Source organism: Ranitomeya imitator, chromosome 1 (genome assembly GCF_032444005.1).
Source record: "Ranitomeya imitator isolate aRanImi1 chromosome 1, aRanImi1.pri, whole genome shotgun sequence".
NCBI lineage: Eukaryota > Metazoa > Chordata > Amphibia > Anura > Dendrobatidae > Ranitomeya > Ranitomeya imitator.
In genome coordinates this window covers 809,449,105-809,463,023 of record NC_091282.1, presented here as the reverse complement: position 1 = coordinate 809,463,023, position 13,919 = coordinate 809,449,105, and the positions used below count along the sequence as shown (strand labels likewise).

General features: G+C 46.2%; 1 long non-coding RNA gene across 1 annotated transcript in view; it reads left to right on the top strand.

The window, feature by feature from the left end:
• Positions 1 to 13,718, top strand: part of LOC138649136 (uncharacterized) — a 263,601-nt gene extending 249,883 nt beyond the window's left edge. Inside the window, exon 3 of the long non-coding RNA XR_011315245.1 lies at positions 13,231 to 13,718. This is a non-coding gene — a long non-coding RNA (uncharacterized lncRNA). The remainder of the gene's footprint in view (positions 1 to 13,230) is intronic.
• Positions 13,719 to 13,919: the final 201 nt, after the last annotated feature.

Below are 13,919 nucleotides of genomic sequence, written 5' to 3'. Positions count from 1 at the left end.
GAGAACTTTCACTGGAGAAGGTGGCCACTATACTGACCACAGTCCTGAATTTAAAACCGCAACTAGAAGTAGCCGTGGAGTGTAACTAACACACCTAGACACCTCGTCACAGCCGGAGGACTAAATACCCCTAAAAATGGAAAGAGGAATACTATCTTGCCTCAGAGAAAATTCCCAAAGGATAGACAGCCCCCCACAAATATTGGCGGTGAGTCGGAGAGGAAAAAACATACACAGGCAGAAAAACAGGATTTAGCACAGGAGGCCACTCTACCTAGATAGGACAGGATGGGACAGAGTTCTGTGCGGTCAGTATAAAAACCCTTCAAAAACATCCACAGCAGAATATACAAAAACTTCCTACATCTAACTAAAGATGTAGGAGCGTAAATCTGCCACTCCAGTGAATCCTACAATCAGAGCAGGAATAAAACTGAAACAAGCACACAGCAGTGTGCCACAGATACAAAAAAAAAAAAAACACTTATCTTTGCTGAATTTGTCAGCAAGCAGGAGAAGCCAGAAAGTGATCCAACACTTAACAAGGAACATTGACAACTGGCAAGGGCTAAAGGATCCTGCACACCTAAATATCCCAGTCAGAATTGTAATCATAAGATACACCTGGCCAGGACTGCGACTCAGAGACAACTGCATTCCCAACCACTGGAGGGAACCCAAGAGCAGAATTCACAACAGTACCCCCCCCCCCTTGAGGAGGGGTCACCGAACCCTCACCAGGGCCCCCAGGACGATCAGGACGAGCCAGATGAAAGGCACGGAGCAAATCAGCAGCATGGACATCAGAGGCAAAAACCCAAGAATTATCCTCCTGGCCATAACCCTTCCATTTGACCAGGTACTGAAGCTTCCGCCTCGAAAAACGGGAATCAAAAATCTTCTCAACAACATATTCCAACTCCCCATCAACCAACACAGGGGCCGGAGGATCAACAGAGGGAACAACGGGCTCCACATATTTCCGCAGCAAAGATCTATGGAAGACATTATGGATAGCAAAAGAGGCCGGAAGCGCCAGTCGAAAAGACACCGGATTAATAATCTCAGAAATCCTATAAGGACCAATAAACCGAGGCTTAAACTTAGGAGAAGAAACCTTCATAGGAACATGGCGGGAAGACAACCAGACCAGATCCCCAACCCGAAGCCGGGAACCAACACACCGACGACGATTAGCAAAACGTTGAGCCTCCTCTTGAGATAACACCAACTTGTCCACCACATGAACCCAAATCTGCTGCAACCTGTCCACCACAGAATCCACACCAGGACAGTCAGAAGGCTCAACCTGCCCAGAAGAAAAACGAGGATGAAAACCAAAATTACAAAGGTGAAAGGTGAAACCAAGGTAGCAGAACTAGCCCGATTATTAAGGGCAAACTCGGCCAATGGCAAGAAGGCCACCCAATCATCCTGATCAGCAGACACAAAGCATCTCAAATAAGTATCCAAGGTCTGATTAGTTCGCTCGGTCTGGCCATTTGTCTGAGGATGAAATGCAGAAGAAAAAGACAAATCAATGCCCAGCCTAGCACAAAAGGCCCGCCAAAACCTAGAAACAAACTGGGAACCTCTGTCGGACACAATATTCTCCGGAATTCCATGCAAACGAACTACATGCTGAAAAAACCATGGAACCAAATCAGAAGAGGAAGGCAATTTAGGCAAGGGCACCAAATCAACCATCTTAGAGAACCGGTCACAAACAACCCAGATAACGGACATCTTCTGGGAGACCGGAAGATCAGAAATAAAATCCATCGAAATATGCGTCCAGGGTCTCTCAGGGACTGGCAATGGCAAAAGCAACCCAATAGCACGAGAACAACAAGGCTTGGCCCGTGCACAAGTCCCACAGGACTGCACAAAAGAACGCACATCGCGTGACAATGAAGGCCACCAAAAGGACCTACCAACCAAATCTCTGGTACCAAAAATGCCAGGATGACCAGCCAACACGGAACAGTGAACCTCAGAAATCACTCTACTAGTCCATCTGTCAGCAACAAACAATTTCCCCACAGGACAGCGGTCAGGTTTGTCAGCCTGAAATTCCTGAAGAACCCGTCGTAAATCAGGGGAAATGGCAGAAAGGACCACCCCCTCTTTCAGAATACCGACCGGCTCTAAGACCTCAGGAGAATCAGGCAAAAAACTCCTAGAGAGGGCATCAGCCTTAATATTCTTAGAACCCGGAAGGTACGAGACCACAAAATCAAAACGGGAAAAAAACAAGGACCAACGAGCCTGTCTAGGATTCAGCCGTCTAGCAGACTCGAGGTAAATCAAATTCTTATGATCGGTCAAGACCACAATACGGTGCTTTGCTCCCTCAAGCCAATGTCGCCACTCCTCAAATGCCCACTTCATAGCCAACAACTCCCGATTGCCGACATCATAATTGCGTTCAGCAGGCGAAAACTTACGGGAAAAGAAAGCACACGGTTTCATCAAGGAACCAACAGGATCCCTCTGAGACAAAACGGCCCCTGCCCAAATCTCAGAAGCGTCAACCTCAACCTGAAACGGAAGAGAAACATCCGGTTGGCGCAACACTGGAGCAGAAGTAAATCGACGTTTAAGCTCCTGAAAGGCAGAGACAGCCGCAGAGGACGAATTCGCCACATCAGTGCCTTTCTTCGTTAAATCGGTCAAGGGTTTAACCACGCTGGAAAAATTAGCAATGAAACGGCGATAAAAATTTGCAAAACCCAAAAATTTCTGAAGACTCTTCACGGATGTGGGCTGAATCCAATCATGAATGGCCTGAACCTTAACGGGATCCATCTCTATAGACGAGGGAGAAAAAATGAAGCCCAAAAATGAGACTTTCTGCACCCCAAAGAGACACTTAGACCCTTTCACAAACAGGGCATTGTCACGAAGGATCTGAAATACCGTCCTGACCTGTTGCACATGAGACTCCCAATCATCGGAAAAAATCAAAATATCGTCCAAATATACAATCAAGAATTTATCAAGATAAGTCCGGAAGATATCATGCATGAAGGACTGAAAAACAGATGGAGCATTAGAGAGTCCGAATGGCATCACAAGGTATTCAAAATGGCCTTCAGGCGTGTTAAACGCAGTTTTCCATTCATCACCCTGCTTAATACGAACAAGATTATATGCCCCTCGAAGGTCAATCTTCGTAAACCAACTAGCTCCCTTAATCCTAGCAAACCAATCGGAAAGCAAAGGTAAAGGGTATTGAAACTTGACCGTGATTTTATTCAAGAGGCGATAATCAATACAGGGTCTCAAGGAACCATCTTTTTTAGCAACAAAAAAGAACCCCGCTCCCAACGGTGAAGAAGATGGTCGAATATGCCCTTTCTCCAAAGACTCCTAAATATAGCTCCGCATGGCGGTATGCTCAGGCAAAGATAGGTTGAAAAGTCGACCCTTAGGAAACTTACAGCCTGGAATCAAGTCAATAGCCCAATCGCAGTCCCTGTGCGGTGGAAGGAAACTGGACTTGGGCTCATCGAATACATCCTGAAAATCAGACAAAAACTCTGGAATTTCAGAAGGTGAAGAAGAGGAGATTGACATCAAAGGAACATACAGTACTGATGGTAATTGAACTGGCGATCCTCTTTTTCCGCTTAAGGCAGACAGAAATGACATGAGAAGCGTCGCCACAATAATAACACAACCTATTTTGATGTCTGAAACCTTGTCGTTCCGTTCTAGACAGAATTCTATCACATTGCATAGGCTCAGGAATTTGCTCTGAGGATAACGCCACAGCGCGCACAGTTCTGCGCTCCCGCAGGCGTCGGTCAATCTGAATGGCCAGAGACATAGAATCACTCAGACCGGAAGGCGTGGGAAACCCCACCATAACATCTTTAACGGATTCAGAAAGCCCCCTTCTGAAAATTGCCGCCAAAGCCTCATTATTCCATTTAGTCAACACAGACCATTTTCTGAATTTCTGACAATACAATTCTGCCGCCTCTTGACCCTGAGACAGGGCCAACAAGGTCTTCTCAGCTTGATCCACAGAATTAGGTTCATCATATAATAATCCTAAAGCCTGAAAAAAGGAGTCAATATTAAGCAAAGCCGGATTCCCAGATTCCAGGGAAAACATAGTAACATATAGTAACATAGTTAGTAAGGCCGAAAAAAGACATTTGTCCATCCAGTTCAGCCTATATTCCATCATAATAAATCCCCAGATCTAGGTCCTTCTACAGAACCTAATTGTATGATACAATATTGTTCTGCTCCAAGAAGACATCCAGGCCTCTCTTGAACCCCTCGACTGAGTTCGCCATCACCACCTCCTCAGGCAAGCAATTCCAGATTCTCACTGCCCTAACAGTAAAGAATCCTCTTCTATGTTGGTGGAAAAACCTTCTCTCCTCCAGACGCAAAGAATGCCCCCTTGTGCCCGTCACCTTCCTTGGTATAAACAGATCCTCAGCGAGATATTTGTATTGTCCCCTTATATACTTATACATGGTTATTAGATCGCCCCTCAGTCGTCTTTTTTCTAGACTAAATAATCCTAATTTCGCTAATCTATCTGGGTATTGTAGTTCTCCCATCCCCTTTATTAATTTTGTTGCCCTCCTTTGTACTCTCTCTAGTTCCATTATATCCTTCCTGAGCACCGGTGCCCAAAACTGGACACAGTACTCCATGTGCGGTCTAACTAGGGATTTGTACAGAGGCAGTATAATGCTCTCATCATGTGTATCCAGACCTCTTTTAATGCACCCCATGATCCTGTTTGCCTTGGCAGCTGCTGCCTGGCACTGGCTGCTCCAGGTAAATTTATCATTAACTAGGATCCCCAAGTCCTTCTCCATTCAGTGTGTAATGGTGATATTGATTCCTTCTTCCCATGTGTATAACCTTACATTTATCATTGTTAAACCTCATCTGCCACCTTTCAGCCCAAGTTTCCAGCTTATCCAGATCCATCTGTAGCAGAATACTATCTTCTCTTGTATTAACTGCTTTACATAGTTTTGTATCATCTGCAAATATCGATATTTTACTGTGTAAACCTTCTACCAGATCATTAATGAATATGTTGAAGAGAACAGGTCCCAATACCGACCCCTGTGGCACCCCACTGGTCACAGCGACCCAGTTAGAGACTATACCATTTATAACCACCCTCTGCTTTCTATCACTAAGCCAGTTACTAACCCATTTACACACATTTTCCCCCAGACCAAGCATTCTCATTTTGTGTACAAACCTCTTGTGCGGCACGGTATCAAACGCTTTGGAAAAATCGAGATATACCACGTCCAATGACTCACCCAATCCTGCGGGTCGCCACGCAGCAGGGAGATTACGATTTTTACCTGCTGAATGGAATCACCAGAGTATCGAGGTCTCAGGGCAAAAAACAGTTTACAGTTGTTTTTGAAACTCAAAAATTTAGATCTGTCACCAGAAAACAAATCAGGAGTAGAAATCTTCGGTTCTAAAGCAGGAGTCTGAACAATATAATCAGAAATACCTTGCACGCTAGCAGCAAGCTGGTCTACACGAGAAGCTAATTCCTGAACATTCATGCTTGCACCAGGCTCCTCAGCCACCCAGATATTAAGAGGGAATAGAACACAAAACAGAGTGGAGAAAAAAAATGGCTCAAGAGCTTCCTTCCCTTCTTCTGAGATGCATTTAACTCATTGTTGGCCAGTTGTACTGTTATGATCCGGTGACCTTGGAGCTGCATGAGAACTTTCACTGGAGAAGGTGGCCACTATACTGACCGCAATCCTGAACTTAAAACCGCAACTAGAAGTAGCCGTGGAGTGTACCTAACACACCTAGACACCTGGTCACAGCTGGAGGACTAAATACCCCTAAAGATGGAAATAGTATTCCTATCTTGCCTCAGAGAAAATCCCCAAAGGATAGACAGCCCCCCACGAATATTGGCGGTGAGTCGGAGAGGAAAAAACATACACAGGCAGAAAAACAGGATTTAGAACAGGAGGCCACTCTAGCTAGATAGGACAGGATAGGTGTTATGACCTGGTGGTAAGGACAATAATGGACCTGGTGGTTAAGAGCACACGGAATGACCTGATAGTTCCTAATAATATAGGATGAGCTCTGAGACGTGGGAACTCTGCTGACCGCAATCCCTAATCCTATCACACACACTAGAAATAGCCGTGGATTGCTCCTAACGCTCCCTATGCAACTCGACACAGCCTAAGAAACTAGCTAGCCCTAGAGATAGAAAAATAAAGCCTACCTTGCCTCAGAGAAATTCCCCAAAGGAAAAGGCAGCCCCCCACATATAATGACTGTGAGTAAAGATGAAAATTACAAACACAGAGATGAAATAGATTTAGCAAAGTGAGGCCCGACTTACTGAACAGACAGAGGATAGGAAAGGTAACTTTGCTATCAGCACAAAAAACTACAAAAAGACCACGCAGAGGGCGCAAAAAGACCCTCCGCACCGACTCACGGTGCGGAGGCGCTCCCTCTGCGTCCCAGAGCTTCCAGCAAGCAAGACAAAAATCAAAATAGCAAGCTGGACAGAAAAATAGCAAACCAGAGAAAAACAAGCAGGAACTTAGCTTCTGCTGGGAAGACAGGTCACAAGAACGATCCAGGAGAGAACTAGACCAATACTGGAACATTGACAGGTGGCATGGAGCAATGATCTAAGTGGAGTTAAATAGAGCAGCCAGCTAACGAATTAACCTCGTCACCTGTGGAAGGAAATTCAAAGCCGCAGCTCCACTCACAACCACATGATGAAGCCCATGGACAGAACCAGCCGAAGTACCATTCATGACCACAGGAGGGAGCTTGACAACAGAATTCACAACAGTACCTCCCCCTTGAGGAGGGGTCACCGAACCCTCACCAGAGCCCCCAGGCCGACCAGGACGAGCCAAATGAAAGGCACGAACCAGATTGGCAGCATGAACATCGGAGGCAAAGACCCAGGAATTATCTTCCTGACCATAACCCTTCCACTTGACCAGGTACTGGAGTTTCCGTCTCGAAATACGAGAATCCAAAATCTTCTCCACCACATACTCCAACTCCCCCTCAACCAACACCGGGGCAGGAGGATCAACGGATGGAACCACAGGCGCCACGTATCTCCGCAACAATGACCTATGGAATACATTATGGATGGCAAAAGAAGCTGGAAGGGTCAAACGAAACGACACAGGATTGAGAACCTCAGAAATCTTATACGGACCAATGAAACGAGGCTTAAACTTAGGAGAGGAAACCTTCATAGGAACATAACGAGACGACAACCAAACCAAATCCCCAACACGAAGACGGGGACCCACACAGCGCCAGCGGTTAGCGAAACGTTGAGCCTTCTCCTGGGACAATGTCAAATTGTCCACCACGTGAGTCCAAATCTGCTGCAACCTATCCACCACAGTATCTACACCAGGACAGTCCGAAGACTCAACCTGCCCTGAAGAGAAACGAGGATGGAAACCAGAATTGCAGAAAAACGGTGAAACCAAAGTAGCCGAGCTGGCCCGATTATTAAGGGCAAACTCAGCCAATGGCAAAAAGGACACCCAATCATCCTGATCAGCAGAAACAAAGCATCTCAGATATGTTTCCAAAGTCTGATTAGTTCGTTCGGTTTGGCCATTTGTCTGAGGATGGAAAGCCGAGGAAAAAGACAAATCAATGCCCATCCTAGCACAAAAAGATCGCCAAAACCTCGAAACAAACTGGGAACCTCTGTCAGAAACGATGTTCTCCGGGATACCATGTAAACGAACCACATGCTGGAAAAATAGTGGCACCAAATCAGAGGAGGAAGGCAATTTAGACAAGGGTACCAAATGGACCATCTTAGAAAAGCGATCACAAACCACCCAAATGACCGACATCTTTTGAGAGACGGGGAGATCCGAAATAAAATCCATAGAAATATGCGTCCAGGGCCTCTTCGGGACCGGCAAGGGCAAAAGCAACCCACTGGCACGAGAACAGCAGGGCTTAGCCCGAGCACAAGTCGCACAGGACTGCACAAAAGAACGCACATCCCGTGACAAAGACGGCCACCAAAAGGATCTAGCCACCAAATCACTGGTACCAAAGATTCCAGGACGCCCAGCCAACACTGAACAATGAATCTCAGAGATAACTCTACTAGTCCATTTATCAGGGACAAACCGTTTCTCTGCTGGGCAACGGTCAGGTCTATCAGCCTGAAATTTTTGCAGCACCCGCCGCAAATCAGGGGAGATGGCAGACAAAATTACCCCCTCTTTGAGAATACCCGCCAGCTCAGGAACACCCGGAGAGTCAGGCACAAAACTCCTTGACAGGGCATCAGCCTTCACATTCTTAGAGACCGGAAGGTACGAAACCACAAAATCAAAACGGGAGAAAAATAACGACCATCGAGCCTGTCTCGGATTCAACCATTTGGCAGACTCAAGATAAGTCAAATTCTTGTGATCTGTCAAGACCACCACGCGATGCTTTGCTCCTTCAAGCCAATGACGCCACTCCTCAAATGCCCACTTCATGGCCAACAACTCTCGATTACCAACATCATAATTGCGCTCAGCAGGCGAAAACTTTCTAGAAAAGAAAGCACATGGCTTCATCACCGAGCCATCAGAACTTCTTTGCGACAAAACAGCCCCAGCTCCAGTCTCAGAAGCATCAACCTCAACCTGAAACGGGAGCGAAACATCTGGCTAGCACAGCACAGGGGCAGAAGAAAAACGACGCTTCAACTCCTGAAAAGCCTCTACAGCTGCAGAAGACCAATTGACCACATCAGCACCCTTCTTGGTCAAATCAGTCAACGGTTTAGCAACACTAGGAAAATTAGCAATGAAGCGCCGATAAAAATTAGCAAAGCCCAGGAACTTTTGCAGGCTCTTCACAGATGTCGGCTGAGTCCAATCGTAAATGGCTTGGACTTTAACAGGGTCCATCTCGATAGTAGAAGGGGAAAAAATGAACCCCAAAAATGAAACCTTCTGAACTCCAAAGAGACACTTTGACCCCTTCACAAACAAGGAATTTGCACGAAGGACCTGGAACACCATTCTGACCTGCTTCACATGAGACTCCCAATCATCCGAAAAGACCAAAATGTCATCCAAATATACAATCAGGAATTTATCCAGGTACTCTCGGAAGATGTCATGCATAAAGGACTGAAATACTGATGGAGCATTGGAAAGCCCGAATGGCATAACCAGGTACTCAAAATGGCCCTTGGGAGTATTAAATGCTGTTTTCCATTCATCGCCTTGTTTAATACGCAAAAGATTTTACGCCCCTCGAAGATCTATCTTGGTGAACCAACTAGCCCCTTTAATACGAGCAAACAAATCAGACAGCAACGGCAAAGGATACTGAAATTTGACTGTAATTTTATTGAGAAGGCGGTAATCAATACAAGGTCTCAAAGAACCATCCTTCTTGGCCACAAAAAAGAACCCTGCTCCCAATGGTGACGACGACGGGTGAATATGACCCTTCTCCAAGGATTCCTTTATATAACTCCGCATAGCGGCGTGTTCTGGCACAGATAAATTGAACAATCGGCCCTTAAGAAACTTACTACCAGGAATCAAATTAATTGCACAATCGCAATCCCTATGAGGAGGTAGGGCACTGGCTTTGAGCTCATCAAATACATCCCGATAATCCGACAAAAACTCTGGAACTTCAGAAGGAGTGGAAGACGAAATAGACAAAAATGGAACATCACCATGGCAACCCATGGCATCACCTGGCAACCCCAGCTGGACACAGACATAGATTTCCAGTCCAATACTGGATTATGAACCTGTAGCCATGGCAACCCCAAAACAACCACATCATGCAGATTATGCAACACCAGAAAGCGGATATCCTCCTTATGTGCAGGAGCCATGCACATGGTCAATTGGGTCCAGTACTGAGGTTTATTCTTGGCCAAAGGCGTAGCATCAATTCCTCTCAATGGAATAGGATACTGAAGGGGCTCCAAGAAAAAACCACAGCGCCTAGCATACTCCAAGTCCATCAAATTCAGGGCAGCACCTGAATCCACAAATGCCATAACAGATTTCCAATCCAATACTGGATTATGGACCTGTAGCCATGGCAACCCCAAAACGACCACATCATGCAGATTATGTAACACCAAAAAGCGAATATCCTCCTGATGTGCAGGAGCCATGCACATGGTCAATTGAGTCCGGTACTGAGGCTTATTCTTGGCCAAAGGCGTAGCATCAATTCCTCTCAATGGAATAGGATACTGCAAGTGTTCCAAGAAAAAACCACAGCGCCTGGCAAACTCCAAGTCCATCAAATTCAGGGCAGCACCTGAATCCACAAATGCCATAACAGAATAGGACGACAAAGAGCAAATCAGAGTAACAAACAAAAGAAATTTAGACTGTATCGTACCAATGGTGGCAGACCTAGCGAACCACTTAGTGCGCTTAGGACAATCGGAGATAGCATGAGTGGAATCACCACAGTGAAAACACAGCCCATTCCGACGTCTGTGTTCTTGCCGTTCAGCTCTGGTCAAAGTCCTATCACATTGCATAGGCTCAGGCCTATGCTCAGAGAATACCGCCAAATGGTGCACAGCTTTGCGCTCATGCAAGCGCCGATCGATCTGAATGGCCAAGGACATAGACTCATTCAGACCAGCAGGCATGGGAAATCCCACCATGACATCCTTAAGGGCTTCAGAAAGACCCTTTCTGAAAATTGCCGCCAGGGCACACTCATTCCACTGAGTAAGCACAGACCACTATCTAAACTTCTGACAATACACCTCCGCTTCATCCTGACCCTGACACAAAGCCAGCAAGATTTTCTCTGCCTGATCCACTGAATTTGGTTCATCATAAAGCAATCCAAGCGCCAGAAAAAACGCATCTACATCACGCAATGCAGGATCTCCTGGCGCAAGGGAAAATGCCCAGTCTTGAGGGTCACCACACAACAAAGAAATAATAATTTTTACTTGTTGAATGGGGTCACCAGAGGAGCGGGGTTTCAAAGCTAGAAACAGTTTACAATTATTTTTGAAATTCAGGAGCTTAGATCTATCCCCAGAAAACAAATCAGGAATTGGAATTCTAGGCTCTAACATCGGATTCTGAACCACAAAATCTTGAATGTTTTGTACCCTTGCAGTGAGATGATCTACACAAGAGGACAGACCTTGAATGTCCATATCTACACCTGTGTCCTGAACCACCCAGAGGTTAAGGGGAAAAGAAAGACAAAACACACTGCAGAGAAAAAAAATGGTCTCAGAACTTCTCTTATCCCTCTATTGAGATGCATTAATACTTTGGGCCAGCTGTACTGTTATGGACCTGGTGCTTAGGAGCACCCGGAATGACCTGATGGTTAAACTCACACAGGACAAGCTCTGGGAAGTGGGAGCTCTGCTGACCGCAACCCCTAATCCTATCACACAACTAGAAATAGCCGTGGAGCGTACCTAACTCTGCCTAGACGCCGCTTCACAGCCTAAGAGCTAACTAGCCCTAGAGAAAGAAAATAAAGCCTACCTTGCCTCAGAGAAATTCCCCAAAGTAAAAGGCAGCCCCCCACATATATTGACTGTGAGTTAAGATGAAAGTCACAAACACAGAAATGAAACAGGTTTCAGCAAAGGGAGGCCAGACTTACTAAACAGACTGAGGATAGGAAAGGTATCTTTGCGGTCAGCACAAAAAACTACAAAAGACCACGCAGAGTGTGCAAAAAGACCTCCGCATCGACTCACGGTGCGGAGGTGCCACTCTGCATCCCAGAGCTTCCAGCTAGCAAGGCAAAATCATGATAGCAAGCTGGACAAGGAAACAATGAACAAATAATTAACTAGCAGGGACTTAGCTTCTGCTGGAGTAGACAGGTCACCAGAAAGATCCAAGAGCGAACTGAACCAGTACAAGAACATTGACAGCTGGCATGGAGTAACGATCTGAGTGGAGTTAAATAGAGCAGCCAGCCAAAGAATAACCTACGTCACCTGTGGAAGGAACCTCAGAAGCAGCAACTCCACTCACAGCCACCAGAGGGAGTCCATGGACAGAACTCGCCGAAGTACCATTCATGACCACAGGAGGGAGTTCGATAACAGAATTCACAACAGATACCCTTTGCTGCTGGTATCAAAACAGCCAGATGCCAGGGCTGTCAATGTAAGTAAACAATATTAGTAAAACAGGATGATACCGCGCTAAAGGGAAATGTCTGTGCTGAGGAATCTATATACCAATAGGTGGAGTATACAAAAGTTGCCCCTATTAATAAACTCCCCGCTGAGTCCCTGCTACATGTGATGGGAAAAAGTTGAAGGATAAGTGCACTGTGATAAATACTATGCTGAGCACAACGTGGTACCAGAGGTGTTGGCACTAACCAATACGAGTCTGACTCACCGAGGTCTGATGATAGACGTAGCGCCAGAGGTACCAAGGATCTGAGCGCCTGGAATGTGAGTCCAGCACATGAGACGCTGCTCCTGAGGAACAGGTACCGGGCGAGGAAGCCAGCGCCAGGTGGCAGCAGCCAAACAGGGAGGCGGTGAGTCGGCATGGAAACCAGGAACGCCCCGGCCGGTGGCGTCCCTGGAGACAGTGAAGCAAAACAGAAAAAAATAAAAAATAAAAAAATGGCCGACGGGAGCGCTCACTATGTGACGTCACAAAAAGTGTGGAGCAACACTGGGCAACCATGTATGCATGTGCATACCCTTTTCTCTTTTTGTGGTTATAGTCTACTACTGTATGCATCAGGAGATCCCTTTCGTGAATAGTAGACGGTGCCCACTCTAAGCTTTGTTCTTGTGATATTGGCTTATGTTACACCCGGTACCGGTCCTGTACCTTCGCGGGGTCCCTGTCGGGACTCCCGCTCTGTGCCGGCCCTGTGCCATCCTGCTACAGCCTCTGCTTCCTCTCTTCCCCCTGCTTCCTGGTGCGCGGCCAGCAGGTTCTCAGGTAGAGTGCTTAGGTCACGCCCACGTGCGCGCGCACTCCCGGTCTCTTAAAGAGACAGTGCACATTTTTCAAAAAGTACTTCTGACCAATGGCATGTTAGTAATTACTATTTCTAGCCTCTCCGCCATAAGGAGGGTGCCAAAGCAACACGTATCCTCTGTTGCTAGCTTCCGGTTTCGGCTAGTGTGTGCTTAGCTTTTGAAGTGTTCTGCCAGTGCTCCGCTTACTCTGTTTGTCTCCACAGACTATCAGCTACCCGTTACTTGGGGTTACTGGATGATGACCATTCTGTCTACGCCAGTTCCGCTACGTCCTGCTATTCAGCCATCCGTACCTCTGGACAAGGTCAATACCAACTGTGTCAGCTCCACGACATCTGTTAACTCTGCTTGTCCATCTGTCCCGCTGGGACAGCTGCCACGTGTCCGGGGTCTAACTGGAGGTAGCACCCGTAACACAAAGGCATTCCATACCGACCCTGTTCGAGAGGGACTTACCACAGGTGCCTGGGGCTCATGTACATGTAATTACGCCCCCTTCGGAACTCCCTGGACTGTGGTCTCAAGGTTCCACAAAAATATCAATAAAAAACAAATATGAACTTCACCACCTGTGCCTCCGCTTACATTTGTTACAACTTAATATAGGGTTTCCTTTGTCTCTCGGCATTTCACCTAGCATTTTATTTTACACCGTGAATACCGTGGAGAAGAAGGTGTTTAAAATATTAGCTTTTTCCTCGTCATCTACAGCCATTCTTTCCTCACAATTTTTTAAAGGTGCTACACTTTCACTTTTGATTCTTTTACTATTGATATAGTTGAAGAACAGGTTGAGATTAGTTTACTCTATTAGCAATGTGCTTCTCTGTTTCCTTTTTGCCAGCTTTAATTAGTTTTTTATATAAAGTATTTTTCTCCCTTTAGTTTTTTA